Genomic DNA, 17234 nt, shown 5'->3' on the forward strand with positions numbered 1-17234 from the left:
AAAAACCTTTGGACTTATTCTCTTCTCTAACTGAAGTTTCGTATCCTTACCTTAGATAGACGTTTCTAGAACACCCTTTTCAACAACAGCACTCTAGCCCTTCATATTTCATAGTTCAACTCTTTTAGGCTCTGTGTGTAAATGAAATCGTGTGGCATCTGCTTTCCTGGGCTTAGCTTATTTCACTTAGCATAATGTCCTCCAGATTCTCCCCTGCTGTTGAAAGCTGAAAGGACTTTCTTGTTTTGTAAAGATGATAGAATTCTGTGGGCACACATTTTCCCTTTTCATTCATTTAGCAACGAGCACAAAGGTTGACGCTGTATCTGACCTGTAATGAAAACCACTGCAATGCACACAGAGCGGAAAGCTGCTCAATGTACTGATGCTATTTTCCTTTAGTTATGCAAGCCTTATTTTTCAGTTCTAGGGATCAAAGCCACATAGCTTCTTGCACACTGCTTGCAGGTGCTCTGCCACTGAACTGCCCCCTCCCTCAAGCCTCGGAGTTCTATTTTTAATTTTTGAGGAAATTCCATATTGCTTTTTCATATGGGGTAGATTAATTATATTCCCACCAACCGTGTGCTTATTTCTTTCCATATCCTCTCTATCAATTTCTCTCTATCCTCTTTTTAACAACAAAAATAATTCTAACAAGTAGAAGATGATACCACACTGTGAGTTTAATTTGCATTCCTATGATAATTGCTGGTTGGGAGCCTCTCAAAGCATATCTGCAATTCTGTGTGTCCTTTGATAAGTGTCTGCTAAGATTCTTTCTCTTGTTGGACACGGTGGCCCATTTCTGTACAGCCAGCACATGGCAAGCTGTGGCAGGGAGAGCGGGAGTTAAAGGTTAATTTTAGCATGATAGACCGAAATAAATCCTGCTGAAAAAAAATTATTCCCAAATATTTTCCTTGTTTTTTATCTAGAATAATTTGGATTGTTTTTCTTAATTTCTCTTTCAGATAGTTGACTGTTACTATCTAGAAAGGCTACTGAGGTTTTTGGAGTGTGTATATGTTTGTGTGCACTTTGTGTGTGTTTATGCCGTGTGTGCCCACATGTGTATACAGGTGTGGATGCTCATAATGAAGACAGAGGAGGATTCTTTGTCACTTTCCACCCCATCTCGCTGAAACTAGAGCCAAGATGGCACCTAATAAGCCCCAGCAATCCTCAAGTATCTACCTGCCAAGGTTCTAGAATAATAGGTATCCATGGCACTTTACACAGGTGTTCACGGCGATGCTCCGCACTTTACACGGGTGTTCATGGCAATGCTCAGCACTTTACACGGGTGTTCATGGCAATGCTCACAACTTTACACGGGTGTTCACGGCGATGCTCAGCACTTTACATGGGTGCCAAGGATTTAAGCTCAGGTCTTCGTGCTTGCACAGCCAGTGTTCTTGTGCAACGAGCTTCCTCCCTATTCCTGGAAAGCTACTGACTTTTTTGTGTTGACTTCAAGGCAAGCTAACTTTTCATTTCCATCTCTCATAATGCACAGAACTGGGCCTTCTGTTGGGCAGTTGCTCCACAATAAACTGCCCAGAAGCAGCCTGGGAAATCTAGAAGTTTTGTTTCTGTGGGCTGTGGCTCTACAATCAGAAGCAAGTATTGTATGAAAACTCCGTCCTCAGAACAAATGCTGGAGCAGGGTGACACATGGGGTTGTCACAGAACCTGGCTTTTGTACTGTAAGGGATTTTTCTTGGGTGCTGTTTGGGTTCCCCTGTATTCATCTACCTCTGTCTGTTCTTCCCAAATTTTGAAATCCTACAAACCTGTTCTGTCATAGTAAGACGTTCTGTTAAACACACCTTGGAACACTGTGGTAGTTTTGAAAGACAATGGCTCACTTAAGCTCATAGGTTTGAATACTTGGTCCCCAGTTGGTAGAATTATTTGAGAATAATGAGAAGGATTACAAGGTGTGGTCTTGTTGGAAGAGGTGTGTCACTAGGGACAGGCTTCTAGATATCTCTCTCTCTCTCTCTCTCTCTCTCTCTCTCTCTCTCTCTCTCTCTCTCTCTCTCTCTCTCCTTTGTGCTGTGGACCAATATGGAAGCTCTCAGCTACTGACATGTCTGCCTGCTACCACATTCTCTACCATTATGGTCATGGACTTTAACCCTCTGAAACACTGAGCCCCAAATTCAATGTTTTATTTTGTGTTTTTTTTTAATTCATAGTGTTTTACAATAACAATCAAAACATTAACTAACGGGCTGGAGTGATGGCTCAGCAGTTAAGAGCATTGGCTGCTCTTTCGAAGGACCCAGGTTCAATTTCTAGCACCCACAGGAGCGTTCACAAGTATCTATAACTCAAGTTCCCTCCCACATATATACATGTAGGCCAATACCAACACACATAAAGCTTAAAATAAACAAATAAATACAAATAAATAACAAGAAGCCTTAACTAAGACAAGCATAGAGGAAAACATGGTGAGAAACAAGCTGCCGTAGGGTCTGGCCTTTGTTGATGATGTCACAGACAAGCACATGTCAGGCAGAAAATGCCAGTGGCCAGAGTATCTCAGACTTCTCTGGCTCTAACGCAGTCAAGGCTTCATGTGGCCTTAATTATAACACTGGAGTAGGTCGTGATTTGATAGACTTGTGCCACAGAAAGGAAACTAGGTGTTGGGGGCACAGTCGTTTGACAGCGACAAAATGATGAAAGGATAAAGGCAGGAGAAAGACAAGGTTACCAATTCTAAGCCAAAGTCCATCATCCCTTGGGCCTTATTCCAAGGGCCTCATCTAGAATGTGCATTTGCTATCTCACGAGTGCTATTGTTTGCTTCCTCCACCCTCAGCTTAAATTGCCAATCTATTAACGAGCTTCAACTTGTGCTTAAGCCTCAACCATGGCTTCTTCACTCCAAGATGGTGGGGCCCAGTCCTGCCTAATTAGCAAACAAGCTGCTTTTCTTTTTCCAGTACAATAGAACAAGCATCCCAGGTGAGAGGCAGGCACTGTGGGCTGCTGTAAGTGCTCAGAGAGTAACCTGTTGTGTGCTTTTGATCAACCTGCGTCACCTCTAGGAAGAAGTGGCAGCCCTGAGCCATCTTGTAGGGTTGCTGCAAAGACACACAAAGATAACAGATGTGAACGCATTTTGAAAGTGTTATGAGCACTCGACAAATTTCGGCATCATTATTACAAAGGCAATAAAGGACTTATCACGCTGATTTATTGTGAGTATGGTTCTGGGCCTTCATGGTTTCCAAGAACGGAAGTAATTGCGGTTGGCAGACAAACCCTCAGTAGTTAACCAAACCCGAGAGTACTGGAGAAAAGGCACAACTTGGCCAATTCCAAATGATTTTAAAAGTCTCTATAAAAATAAACAAGTATCCCAATATAATTAATTCCTGTTCCTCCAATCATTCCTGCTACTCCAAGCAATGCAGCCTGCTTTGAAGCAATTACCCTTTGAATCCTTCTAATCCCAGCTGATCGTTTTCAGCTTTAATTGTATTGCCGGGGGTTTTAATGCCATGTTCAAACGCAGCCACTTAGCAGCAGTCTGGCTGGCAAGGCTTTGCCTGCAAAGAGCACTCTTTAAAATCACTGTTGAACTTGTCCCAAACAGTACCAATCGCTCCAATCCCTACCCTCGACTGCTATTGAGTGGTGTAAGTGGCAAAAAGACTTGGAGAAAATATCAAGAGCAATTGGGCCAAGCTCACTAGGAAACAGCCCAAATGATAAAGTTACCTTTCCAATAGCAGAGACCCTCCCATGAGAGAGGACAAGCCTCTCTGGAAGGATCTTCCCCAACCCTCTCCAGAAGAGAGAATAGGAAACATGGAAAGGGATGTCAGGCACAGAGCCACTGGGTGCTGTAAAGTCCAGTCTTTGGCCATGTCTTGTTAGTGAGTAACTTCTCTTTGCTCTGCCAGCCTACCAAAGGAAAAGCAGTGTTAACCAAACATTCAGTCACGACAAACAAAACGGAGGCTTAATGCAGGGTGGCCATGTTGGGGAGACAGGCAAAGAGACCTAGAGATTTCCGAGTCCATCTTCAGTGTCCTCACATGAGGGTTAAATTTAAACAGAGGGCAGGAGGTAGGCATAAGCCCTGCTCAAGATGTGGCCCTCAGCCCGTCCTGTCTGGACTCCAGTCTGCCCTCTAAGGTGACCTGACGAAGTCAAAACTGTGTCACATCTCTCTCCAGAGAAAAAGCGATCCCTATGACTGATCCTGCACTTCCAGCCGTTTCCTTTTTCCTACCCTGTGATCCATGGGGAAATTCATGTTTCCTGCAGTGCATTATTTTTAAAGTCTGATCACCAAAGGGATGGGCGCAAATGTGTCTTTAGGATATCTTCCTTCCCGTCAGGGCGTTGACAACAAGGCTCACAGAAAGATGTTCCTTCTGGGGGTCAGCGGAAATAAAAACACCAGAATGAAGATGAGCAGGAACTGTGTCAGCCAACACATTTTAGATTTCTAACAAGACAAAGGAATGAAATTATTGTACTTCTGTCAAAATATGTGAGGCAAGGGTATGGGGCACAAGCTTGCATTGCTAACTAGCACTTGGGAGACGAAGGCAGGAGAATTACCAGCTCAAGATCAGTTTGCACTGGATATCTAGGCTTCGTCTCAGTAAGCCAAAAAGTGAAGAAAATGTCCAGGGTACCTGAGTGAGAGGGAAGCCTGGGTCAATGAAGAGGGTTAAGCAGAAGACAACAGAGGAATGTGGGCACCTGAGCGGGGTGGTAGAGAGAGGGGGGCTAGCTATCATAAAGATCTCTCCCTTCCCCAGGATCTATCTTAGGGGGAATGGTTGAGTGGGAAAGCAAATGTACCCCTTAGAGATGTTAGGGGCATATTTTAGAAAAAATAAAGGAGTCTGAGGTAGAGGGGGAAGGACGGAAGGAAGGATGATTGGTTATAATATCTACTATATGAGTAAGATTTTTCTGTGTCAAAGCCTTTCACATACAATGAAGGGAAGAAGGGCCAATTCTGACTCCTCATCTCAAAAGTCTCAGTCTCCAGTTCTAGGCTCTGTTCTTTCTGAGCTCCTGGAGACCTGGCATATCATGCTGGCTAGAGTGTGTGAAGGAGATTGCTCTTCTGCGATAGACAAGAAACAGAGAGTGAATCACATCCAAAGTGACACTTTCTCCAACAAAGTATCATCTCCTAATATTTCCATTATCTTTAAGAACAGTGTCACCTGGGAACCAGATGCCCAACGTTGTTAGTCTGTGAGAGGACGTTTCTGGTGCCAGCAGATACCTTCCACATGTTCTAGCCATTCCCCTAGACACTAACGGAGAGAACGTGAGAAGCTATATCCGCACAACGACTTTTGGTTAAATGTTTACAGAGGCTTGCTTTGTCATACTCCAAAACCAAAACAGCCATGTGACCATCTGTCATGAAAAAAAAATGTGGTGTGTCGGTGTATTCATACATTGAAATACTACTTGACATTAAAAATGAAGAAGCCAGAGCAGCATGAAAGAGCCACAAAATACTGTGCTAAGTAAAAGATACCAGAAGTTGTAAACGGTTCATAGTGTATGGATGTGTTTACTTAAACTACAGTAAGGAAGGGAACAGAAGAGATAACAGAGGGTCACAGATACCTTAAGGGTGATGGATAAGTTCATTATCTTGACTGGGGTGATGGCTTTGTGTATGCACACATGTGTAAGAGCTTATCAAATTGTTACTTTAAATATGTTGGTTTATTATGTGTCAATTATACCTCCATAAAGTTGATTTAAAAATAAGATACCTCGTATACCGAAAAAGAATGGGGGGCAGGGGGAGAAACCAGGGCAGTGAGATAAAGGAAAGGATCAGGGAAGCCGAGTTCCAGGTGCCCTTCCCAGGGCAGAGAGATTGTTCCCTGATCATTTTATTGCCCAGGACTGGACTCTGATCTCCCTGAGTGCATGCAGATAGAAAAAAAAAAAAAAAAAAACCACAGGGAACATGCTGATAGGCTGAAGCCCAAGATAAAACGTATCAGTACAGAGCTGCTCTATTCAAACGGCTTCTAGTGACTTTGCATAGAAAAGAGTATGGGATCTTAAAAGAAGGATGACCACCACCGGAAGGATTAGATGTGAACACCCTGAAAACTCACAGAGGAAGTAGCTTAGTGCCTGACGTCTAGTACCACAGGGAAATGTATTCGTAGGGGCTGGGGAGATGGCTCCGTCTGCAAAGGGCCGACCACGCAAGCGTGAAGACCTGAGTTCAGATCCCCAGCCTGGTGCAATGCTGCATACTGGCAATACCAGCTCTGGGGAGGCAGAGACAGAGAGATTCTTAGAACTTACTGGTCAGCCGATCTAATCAAATCAGTGAGTTTCAGGTTCAATGAGGGACCCTGTCTCAAAATATTAGATGAAGACATGGGACACCAATCTCAGGCCTCTGCATGCACACACAGAAGAAAATGCAAATAAATAAGAAAACAAACTATAGGTTCATATTGCATCCCCAATACAGCTAACATGTCTGAAGTGGGAATGGAAAGATCTATTAGTGAAGACAGGAATGTGAGTTGAGAGACTGAATTGGGCAGAAAGGTTGGACTTTAAAGACAGGAATGAGAAGAGAAGGCTCAACCATCTGCATGTTGATCTTGCTGGCCCAAGGCATAGCTGACATTGGATAACTGTAGGAATGGCTGGGACCAGCACAAACTGCTAGGGCCTGGTAGTAGTGGATTTGAATTGAGCAGGGCTGGCAGTAGCCACCAGGCGATGCCCTCATTTTGGAAATGAAGAACCCAGGTTCCTAAGAGAAGAATAGCAGGAAGGAGTAGAATATGAACACAGTCAACTAAACTGATCATCCAAACTTGGAGGTCAGTGAGACATTCAAACCGTGAGTTTCTACCAAGAACCGTGAATAGATATCTTACAGGCCCTGATGCTGTGCTTGTCAATCTCTTTAGGTGTAGTCTCCACTGAACTCTTCGCTGTCACCGTGCAGCTCAGGAAGTGATATGGCCATGATAACAGAACTAAGAAAAGCAGAACATGGCTTGCAAAGCATTTCTGCCTCCCCTGTTGTGGGGAACCCCGAAACATCCTCACTGTACCTCTTTTGACAAGCCATGCGTCTTTCGCCATTTCACTGAGCACACACTTCACAGACAAAGAACCCAAGTGCTGTAAGGTCTGGAAACTGCTGACCCAGGCCACATAACTGGCTGCACACAGACCCAGGCCCCACGTCTCTACTGCCTCATGTCGGCTTTCCCCGCTTTCACCCATATATGGGGCTCTGTTTCTCCTCACGGGCTCTTAAAACCTGAACTGCTGTCTTCTGTCACTTGACTAAGGTATAACCAGTTGTCTCTATCTGCAGATTCCACATCAGAAAGTTAGAACGAGCATATATAAAAATATTAAAGCATGAAGTAATTACATTGTAATCTTAAAAAAAATAAGAAAAGAAATTTCATCTATCACACTCACCTATGAATGTTCAACTCCCACAAACAAAAGTGTTGTGTTGGATGGTTAGATTCTATTGCTTAAGATTCTCACTTTGGCTATAGGACATGGGGAAATCAATCCCAGACAAACAAGGAAACTTCCTCTCTCCACTGCCTAGCTTTCACAGTGCTGGAAGATGCTGTACAGGCTGCCAGGCAACAAGACAGCAATGGTCTTACCCAGCATTGGCTCCTGCATGCTAAAATACTGATCTGTCAGGCATGATTGTCTCAACAGTGCAACCGTGGCACAACTTTTATGATGTAACTGCTTTCTGATTGGGTTTGAGTCCTCCTCCACAGGAGAGAATTTCATGCCCGGTACTGTAATCTTGCTCAAAAGCCTGGGACTGTGAGGAAGAGCCTGCTGTTGTTATTTTTGCTACAGGGGGATGTTGTCAAATTCCCTTCTACATACTTACCTTTTACCCATAGACAGGGGTTGTCTAGGTCAGAAAAGCTTTTTGCATGGGGTAGCAGTCAACACAGAGAGTCAAAATGAGTCAGAGTGCTGAAGCTAAGAGACTGAGTACTTACATCTAAATGGAACATCTTTATTACCCATTCCCCTCCCCCTCCCCAGACCCAGAAAATGGCACAGAGGAAGTAACCAATAATGGAAGAGCCGGAAGATGGAGAGGGGTGCTATAAACTGCTGTCCCTAGACGTGGCATGGCCACTGCACTCCTGACTCATAGGCTATGGTTATCTCCATCGGCACAAACCAAGTCAGCCGAAAGGTCGTTCTCGCCCCTTGATGAGGTGTTGCTGGCAGCTGAGAGCTGCAAGGAAAGGGACAATCATCAGTCTCTACCGACTGTGGCCACAACACGAGGAGGTTTCTCAAACTGCAGTGAATGACCCACACGGATACACACATGGGCAGCACTAATGAGATTCAGTGGCTTAGGAAATAAAAAAGGATATGAAGGTGGGAAGGGACGGAATCATCTTTCAATGTATACACTTATGAAATTCTTGTATTGTTTGTAGATAAGGCTGGCCTTGAACTCAGAGATCCTCCTGCCTCTGCCTCCCAAAGGTGTGTACCACCACCGCCCAACCTGAAATTTGTAAAGAATAAAAGCATTTTAGTAGTACAATCATAAAAATAAAAGTCTAATATTTGCACGTGGCATATAAACATACTCCTGTGTACTTTAATTCATCCCTGGATTACTTATAATCTCTAATATATTGACAATTCCACATAAGCAGTTGCTACACTGTATTCTTCATGGGCTAATGACAAGACTTAAAAACCTTGGCCATGTTCAGTACACATCCAAATTTTCCTGACTCCTTCCAGGCCAAGGTTGCTTAAATCCACAGATTCACAGTGCGTGGTTCCAGAGAGACACTTAAAATAATGTAAGGCCATCTTCTTTCTCTGGCTAATTCCGCACAAGGGTTGAATAGTTCTGTGTAGAGCCATCACTTGTAGTGCCTCCCCCACCCTCACTGATGACAAGTGACTCACCTGATAACGGTTAGGACAGAATAGCAATGCCAGCACCCTTCTCTATGTTGGGAGGCAACTGAGTATAGTGTGGCTCGTATTCAGACTCCGGGTCAGGCTCTAGCAGGATTTTGAATAAATGGATGGCAGTGACATCCACTGACAACCTAGTCCTCGGGGTCAAAAAGTGTAGCCGGGGTAGTATTTGCACATCTCTCCTCCTGAAGAAAAGGAAAGACACTACTACCTTTCCTGCTAGACCCCAAGAGATGGACTGTCCCCACTCTGAGCCTTGACTTCCTTTTTAGACAAACTATGACATTGTTGAAGGGAAGGAAAGTGGCCATCGGAGACTGGGTTTTGATGGAAATAGGGATGGGGCGGGGATTCAAAGCTACGCAGAGTAAGTTCGGCAAGATTTGAGTGGTGAAACTAAAGAGGAGAAAGATACCCAAAATGACACTGAGGTCATGGGTGGGTGATGCTGAGATTGAGGACAATCAACAGAGCCAAGCTGAGGGGTAAGAGAGGAAAAGGCAACAATTGCCAAATCCATGTTGAGGTGTGTGAAGTTTCACATGATCCAGGACATCCATGTAAAGAGAGGCGGTGGGCAGCGGAGTCCTGAGTCTAACGCTGGGGCAACAGGTCCAGGCTGCAGAGTGAGGCTGAGGCAGAATTCTCGCCATGGTGCCTTTGCCACACCCAGAGTACTCTCAGTCCGAGATGCAGATGGAGCGCTTCCCTGAAGGCTTTTCTCTCTCAGGTTTGGTTTCCTGCCTCCATAGTCGTTCTTGCTGATGCTGTTGATGCTCTACGGGGGTTGTTTATTCTCCCCCCACATCCACTGTAAAACACAGCCTTCATGAGAACAAAGACCATGACCCATGCTCTTCTGTATCTCCAGTGTCTCTGAAAGTTGCCTGGCATGTCACAGATACTTAAGAGCATGTTGAATGAATAATCGAAATATCCTCCCATTAATGTTCACAGCCATTTACTATAGTATTACCTCAGACATACAATAATACTACACAATGAAATTCAGTCTCTTAGAGATAACCTTCAACATTTGGGACAGCACACTGCTTTTCTTGCGGGGCTGGCCTGTGAACTATAGGATTATTTCTCATTCACCTCTGTATACTAGGTACAAGGTCCACACTGTTCCTTTCTTGTCACACTTTGTTTCCAAAAATGGAAGGGATTGGGTAGACTTCTCTGAATACCATTGGCTGACCACAAAGCTTGTTTTCCCCTCCAGTTGTCATTCATTGTGTAGGATCCAGGGTCTCCAGCAGACCTGTTCAGCGATGAAGTCTCCTTCCATCTGACGCTTCCGATACTCCAAAGCACCATTTCCCTTATCCATCAGCCAGAGGATGAAAGTCAGGGTAAGAGTGAGACCTACACATGGCATTCATTACACCCCACCTACCAGAAAGTGAGGCTGGTGAATGTCACCTGGATCTGTGCCTAAAAGGAAAGGAACATGGGTTTAGGTGAAGACAAAACACGGCCACCAAAGCCATCAGAGGCCATGTGAGAAAGAAGCTCTTTAAGCCTACTAAGATGGTCACTGTTCCTTGCTCAGTGACACTTACACTAAAGTTTTGTAAGGCAAGGCACTGCCCACCACTCAGTGACAGCCAAAAGATCCTGCTAGATCGTTCACTAAGGAAAAGACATGTAGTCACTGTGCCCATTATGGTAGTGCCCCCCTGTATACTGTACTATAACCCACAACCAAACTTGTGTTCATTAATCTTCTACTTTTACAGCCTGTAAATATGTCAATAAATATGTCTAACACCTGAACTAATCCATTTCTCTACTAAGTGACGGCCTTCATGAGGATAGCAATCCCATCTCATTTGCTGCTACCCCAATGCCTGCTCAGAGTTACAAAATAGTTTTGGCTGGGCTAGGGGAAGGCTTACACAGTTTTAGCAATTGCCTCATAAGCACAAGGACCTGAGTTTGACCCAGAACTCACGTAAAACTTTCAAGTGTGGTGGCACAAGCTTGTAGTCCCAGAAATGGGGAGGTGGAGACAAGAAGACTCCTGGAGTTTACTGGCCAGCCAGTCTCACTTAATTAGGCTAATGAAGAAAATTCATACTACATTATTCCTGAGGACCACTTGCGAGGTACTCTTCTGGCCTCCCCATGTAAGTAGACACACATTCATAAGTGCCACACACACTCATGTACCTATACACACACACACACACACACACACACACACACACAAATGTTGTTGAACGAACTCCATAGAGATAATCCTAAAATAGTTCCATATCTGCAAATTCCAGACCAAAAGAATATTTGAAAAATAATTACATCAGTACTGAACATGTACAACCTTTATTTTTTCCACTTTTCCATAAATCATACAGGATAGCAAGTGTTTATATAGCATTGATGATGCAGGAGGTATGATGATGCTGTGTGGAGCTGGTTTGTAGTATATGGAGGTGTGTGAAAATGAGAGTATGCTATGTGTAAATACCGCACTGTTTTATAGAAGAAAACTGAGGACTTTGCTATCTGCAGGGGGGTCCTGGATCACTCCCCGGTGGATGCTCAGAGACAGCTATGTTATTGAGTCCAAGCACTGAGCTAAGCACCAGTGGCCATTCACCACCTCTTAACATCCCCAACCTTATTCTCCAGAGTTCCACCATATTATTGAATCGATGTAGAACAGCAAGTATCAAGACCTATTCAGGGTCTCCTTGTTGATCTACCTCCCAGCATAAAAGGGAATCTGCATCACTTCAGCTAACGTGGTTTGTTTTGACTGAGTCTCTGTGGTTTCCCAGTTGAGTATTCCCTCATATCCCGGAGGAACCACCTAACCCATCTTCAGAACCCTGCTGCTTTCTCTCCTACACGTCCTTACCTCTTTCTTTTCCTTAAGGACATCAATCAACAGTGCCAGGGTTTGGCAGGTGTGAAGCCAAGCTAAAGGGTGCTTTAGGATCATATGTGGCCGTAGGGGTCTTGGGGCTAGAGCAGGTTTCTTGGGCCAACTCCTGGCCCTACTCTCTTATTTTGATGCTCTTTTTAATTGTCATCATTATGGTTTTTTAGGGCTGAAGATGTAGCCAAGAGCATCACATTGTAAGTATGTCATCTACCACCAAGCTACTCTGCTAGCCCGGCCCCACCCACTTTCTAACTCTGTGACGCTGGGCGTGTCTATAATTTCCTATGCCTCCATTTACTCATATGTAAAGTTGAGTGAATGCCAGCAACAGCCCCACAGATGTCTCAGAAGAGTAGAATGAATTCCTCCCACCCCGACACTTGGCACAGCTCGTCAACTAGAACTTTCTACTATAAGTACCAGGCTTAACACCAAATTGGCAGCCTGGAAGCACATGCCTGTCTTCACACCACAAGTGATAATATTCACCCTTTCACATAACCCTAGCACATAGTGAGGACATATTAAACAAGTGGGCGTTCACTGATCTCTTACCTGATTCTAAATAATGTGAATTTTGCTAGGGAGCATCTCTATACCACAAATAAATAAATAAATAAATAAATAGATAGATAGATAAATAAATAAATGATGAGACCACTATCTTCCTTTTCATTCTTAGACAGAAAAAACGCAAGTGAGTGATTCCCTCCCAAGCCATCCCCAAGGCTGCGGTGGTGTGAAGAGGTACCGGCTGTGATCTAGTCTGTCTTTTTTTAAGTAAGGAGATTCCAAAGGAAAAACCTGAGTGTTGTGTAAGAAGTCAGCTCTTCTCCTGAGCTCTCCCCAGGGTGATGGCTCTGCTTTCATAGCGCACTTCTGTGTGTTTGAACTTGCCTCTGAACTCTTACTCACTCAGAAGACAAACACATTGCAAAGCAAGTTTGCCTCCAGTGAGTTCCACAAGGCAAGGTACTGGATTTTTTTTCTTCCTTCCTTTCTTCCTTCCCTGAAGTTTAGTTTTGGGTTTGGTTTTTTTTTCCCCTTTTCTTGAGACAGGCGTTCACCTTCTGTCACATCTAAGCCCACTGTAACTTTTGAAATGTTATCTCTATAAATTTCATCTCGTTCATTCTTTTCTTTTCTGTTTTTTTTTTTTTTTTTTTTTGGTTTTTCGAGACAGGGTTTCCTTGTAGTTTCTAGAGCCTGTCCTGGAACTAGCTCTTGTAGACCAGGCTGGCCTCGAACTCAGAGATCCGCCTGCCTCTGCCTCCCGAGTGCTGGGATTAAAGGCGTGCGCCACCACCGCCCGGCTTCATCTCGTTCATTCTTTTACATCTCTGTCTTTCAAGAAGGATTTCAAGTGAAGTACACCAGAACCATACCATAAACCTTTGGCAACATTTTTTAGTTCATCCATGCGACAGTCTAAACACCATTTCTTTCCTCTGTCTTCCCCATCATACTAACTAGCATCTCGCAGAAAGCATCAGCCAGTTCCACAGAGACATGATGAGAAACACCTTTCCAGAGATGAGACCCAGCATCTTTAACTGCTCCATGTCTCGTCATGAGCAGCAGAGGAAGATGACAAGAGCATCTTACTCTTTGGAGCCCACTGAGATCTTTTACTACAAAGAGAGAAGGCATCGCAGCAGAGGGTATCACCAGTAGAAGATAATATCTAGGGCTGAGAATTCAACTTCACGGTAGAATGCTTACCTTGAATACACAAGGACCTGGGTTCAAGTCCCAGCACCATACACAAAAGTAAAAGACAATCTCTGTCTTTGTTAAATCCCTAGCCCCCGTCACCTATATGTTAATTCTCAAAGCTTAGCCAAGAAGTTAAGATTATAAAATTTCATCTCCCTTATGATCCACACTCAGTTCTTGGGCTGCGGTCAAAATGAGTCTTTTTTCCAAAGATTGTGTTATCGATTGAATATTAGTGTGCACATCCTCAAAGAAATGTTAGAGACAATACTCCTGGGTTGCACAAATGGGATCTTGGTGGAAGATAAGGCCTTCGTGGATATGATCAAGTTAAGATAGTATCACGCTTAATTAAATAGGTCCCGATCCAATGTGCCTGATGCTCTTATAAGAACAGATAGAGACAGACACAAGACAAAGAGGCAGAAATAAAAGTTATGGATCCATAAACCAAGGAAACTAAAGAACTAAGGGCAACACCAATGAGCTCAAAGAAAGGCATCCAACAGGTTTACCCCTAGAGTCTTGAGTTGGGAGCCTGATCTAACAACACTTGGCTCTTGGGTTTCGGCCCTCCATATTTGTGATTGTTTTGGCCTTTCAGAATGTGGTTCTTTATTACTGACGCGCTAAAAAATTGCCAGTCTTTGCTACCTCTGTTCCTTTCCCTGGGACAATCCCTCTGCCCACATGAGCATACCAGCCATTCTCCTCCACATCCGAGGTCTAGAGACAGTGACCTCGGGCTCCCAAAATCCTGCTTCTCCCAACCTAGCACTCTCCAGACTGTGAGATCGTGCGTTAGTCGTCTGCGAATGCTTACTTGGCAGAGAGTCAACCAATGACGAAAAGTGTGAAGGGAACAATCAGATGGGTGGCACTTGAAGATAGAGAGGTGAATAAGAAACCATCCTCACCCTGAAGGAATACGGCAATTTGCAAGGAGAAAGGTTGTAAGAATGGCATAGCTCAACATCTTAACTTAAGATGCTGATTCATCTCATTTGCTTTGCAGATCATCATCCATAATGGTTTCTGAGCTGTTCACACTATAAACCACTTCGTAAAGGGTTCCAACCATGAAGCATCCCCCCCCCCCAAGAGAAGGGTAGCAGAGGGACATTACTAAAATGCTTGGAATAAACTTTCCTGTGATGCTGGTGAACTCTTTTGACTAAATGTTCCAAATGAATTAATTATTTATAGTGAACACTAGTACAACACAAGTCCAACCCTTTGATCACTAACTATAGAATACCTATTCCTATGGACCTTTCTAGGCTCAGTTAAGGCTGCATATCCTCACAAAATCATTCCTTGACTATCTATATCAACTTGAATTGCTTCTCAATGACCCTTGAATGCACTACACCTCATCATTTCTAAATATTATATCTGATCCCAGTATTATGCTCTGAGCCTGAGGTCCAAGACCAGGGACCCAGATTTAACCCTTATGAAATTCCAGCAGCATAGATCACGTCCACTTATAATATATTTAATCAAATGAACATGAGAATAGGAGACAAACTCAGGTCAAGGTTGTTATGTCTTTGAGACGAATCATTTGAGAATTAGTTGGTCACCAGTCTCTCAACAGTTTAGACAGTAAATATTAGGAAAATTCAGCCACCCTTAGACTCTTGAAACACCTCTAAATCAATGAATTTTATTTATCTAAGTACCACACAGAAGGGGCAACTACCTTCCCATCATCTGAAATTCACTCCTGTCTAAAATTCAATTCCCCACTGAAGGCATGAGAAAAGCGAATTCTTGACCAAACTGTGATTTTTTTCAGCTACCTGAACTTCTCACACAAAGACAGATCCCGTCATATGCAGATTCTTAGCTTAGTGAATAATGGCTGTTGACCAGATCAATCATTCACTAAACCTTCCGGTTTGGCCTTGGCCCACATTTCCCGCCTTCTCCTTGTAGGGCCCTGATTCATGTCTTATGACACCTGCCAGCTAGTGATCTTGACCTGGTTCCCAGGGAAGGACTGGCAGCCTCCGAGAACAAGATAGAGAGCAGGGTGGAGGCCCAGCCTGGAGGCCAGCGGGGAGGGAGGTTTCCCTGGAAGACAGACGTAAGCACACAGCTCTGGGCATACACACTGGCCGTTTACCTGGCAGCCTGGCATGGTGTGTTGCAAGAGCTCTTTGCCGGCAAATTGTAGCTGATTGTTACTCAGCAGGGGTAGGCCTCGCTGGGTTGAGATGCAAGGGTGAGCCTTCAAAAGGAAGCCTGTCTGACACACCCAGGGTGCACCTTTTACCCCGGGAACTTGCCCGAAGCCAGTTCATATGGCAGCTGCCAATGGAGATTGGAAACTGTACAGGGAGATGGTGCTGGCCCAAGCAGCAGCAGAAGGTACTGGGACTTACTTCCCAACCATTGTCTCTTGTTACCGCGCCTGAATTTCCCAGTGCAATCTGGTGTATGTCCCCAAAGGAAGTTTAACAGCGAAGATCATGGTGGAGGTTTACGGAAGCCTCCTTAGCCTGCTTGCTCCCCTGGGGGCTGTCTTGCCTTACCTGCTCTGTCTTCTGAAGTAACCAGGGATAACTCTCATCTGCACATCACCTTCACCTTCAGGAATCTTTGCAAAGTCTCCCTGATTGTCATAGGCTAAATCCATAGGAGGGTGGACACTGTATCCCCAATCTTAGTCAATACAGACTTACTTCTATTCTTGAGCTGGTGCTGAGGAACAAATGCAGAGGAGTGACCACCATCACCTCCATTAACATGACACCTGTCCCAGTGAGTCCTGTTAAACTAGTCCAAACCCTATTCAAACCACCCAAGCCCAGCCTTGCGGTTCTTCAATCCTCCTCATTCCTCCACCACAATTTGGAGACATCTTGCTACACCCCTGAAGCACCTCTTGCTTCAAACTGGAAGCTTGTAAGACCCAAAATAGACCATGCTGCTATTTTTCTTTGTAGTCTGTTAAATATAGTTTTGGATGCAGAGGCTGGCATTCCCGTCAGAGAACACAGTCAGACCAGGTTTCCCAGCCTTCTCAGTGGAGGAAAAGACTGCTGAGCAAGCACAAGAGCTTTTTATGCTCCCTGTCCTCTGAAAGCATGACTCTCCTCCCCACTGAGCAAATATCCTTCCTCAGAATTCAGCCTGTGAGAATCTGTTCCTAGCCTCTGTCTGTGATGTGGCTTATAGACTCTCAGCATATCTTAATGAACTTACAAAGATCTCTTTTTTGTGTGTGTCTCTTCCTATGAAGACATAAACGTTTTGGGAACAGGAATCACACTGTTTCATTTCTGCATCCTTGTGGTGGGATAAAGCAGACAATCTCAGAGCTCTGTGGATCCCCTTCAATATAAGAATCAATTATGATATACCTACTCTTCCTACTCTCTTGGAAACCCCCAAGATATCTATGGCAACTGCCTCCTTGTCTGTTTGGAGTCTTGGTCTCCACCCTTTGTTCAACCAGCACCTTAATTCTAAGCATATACCACCAGTTCCAAATTCCCCACACTTACAGGAAATATCCAAGTCTCTAGCACAGCCCACAGAGCCCCAAGGACCTGCAGACCTCCATCCTCATCCTTGCTCTACCCCTCTACTGATCTGACCATTTCTGCCTCACCGCTGT

General features: G+C 44.3%; 1 long non-coding RNA gene across 2 annotated transcripts in view; it reads right to left on the reverse strand.

The window, feature by feature from the left end:
• Positions 1-8029: 8029 nt before the first annotated feature.
• Positions 8030-17234, reverse strand: part of LOC119823391 — a 30101-nt gene continuing 20896 nt past the window's right edge. The window contains exons 2-3 of one of the 2 annotated variants that reach the window (XR_005286945.1): positions 8980-10434; positions 8030-8563 (exon numbers count right to left, since the gene is read on the reverse strand). This is a non-coding gene — a long non-coding RNA (uncharacterized LOC119823391). Of the gene's footprint in view, positions 10435-17234 lie in introns of both variants that reach the window. The other variant, XR_005286944.1, reaches the window with a different exon arrangement.

The sequence above is a fragment of the Arvicola amphibius genome, chromosome 9, assembly GCF_903992535.2.
Source record: "Arvicola amphibius chromosome 9, mArvAmp1.2, whole genome shotgun sequence".
Taxonomy (NCBI): domain Eukaryota; kingdom Metazoa; phylum Chordata; class Mammalia; order Rodentia; family Cricetidae; genus Arvicola; species Arvicola amphibius.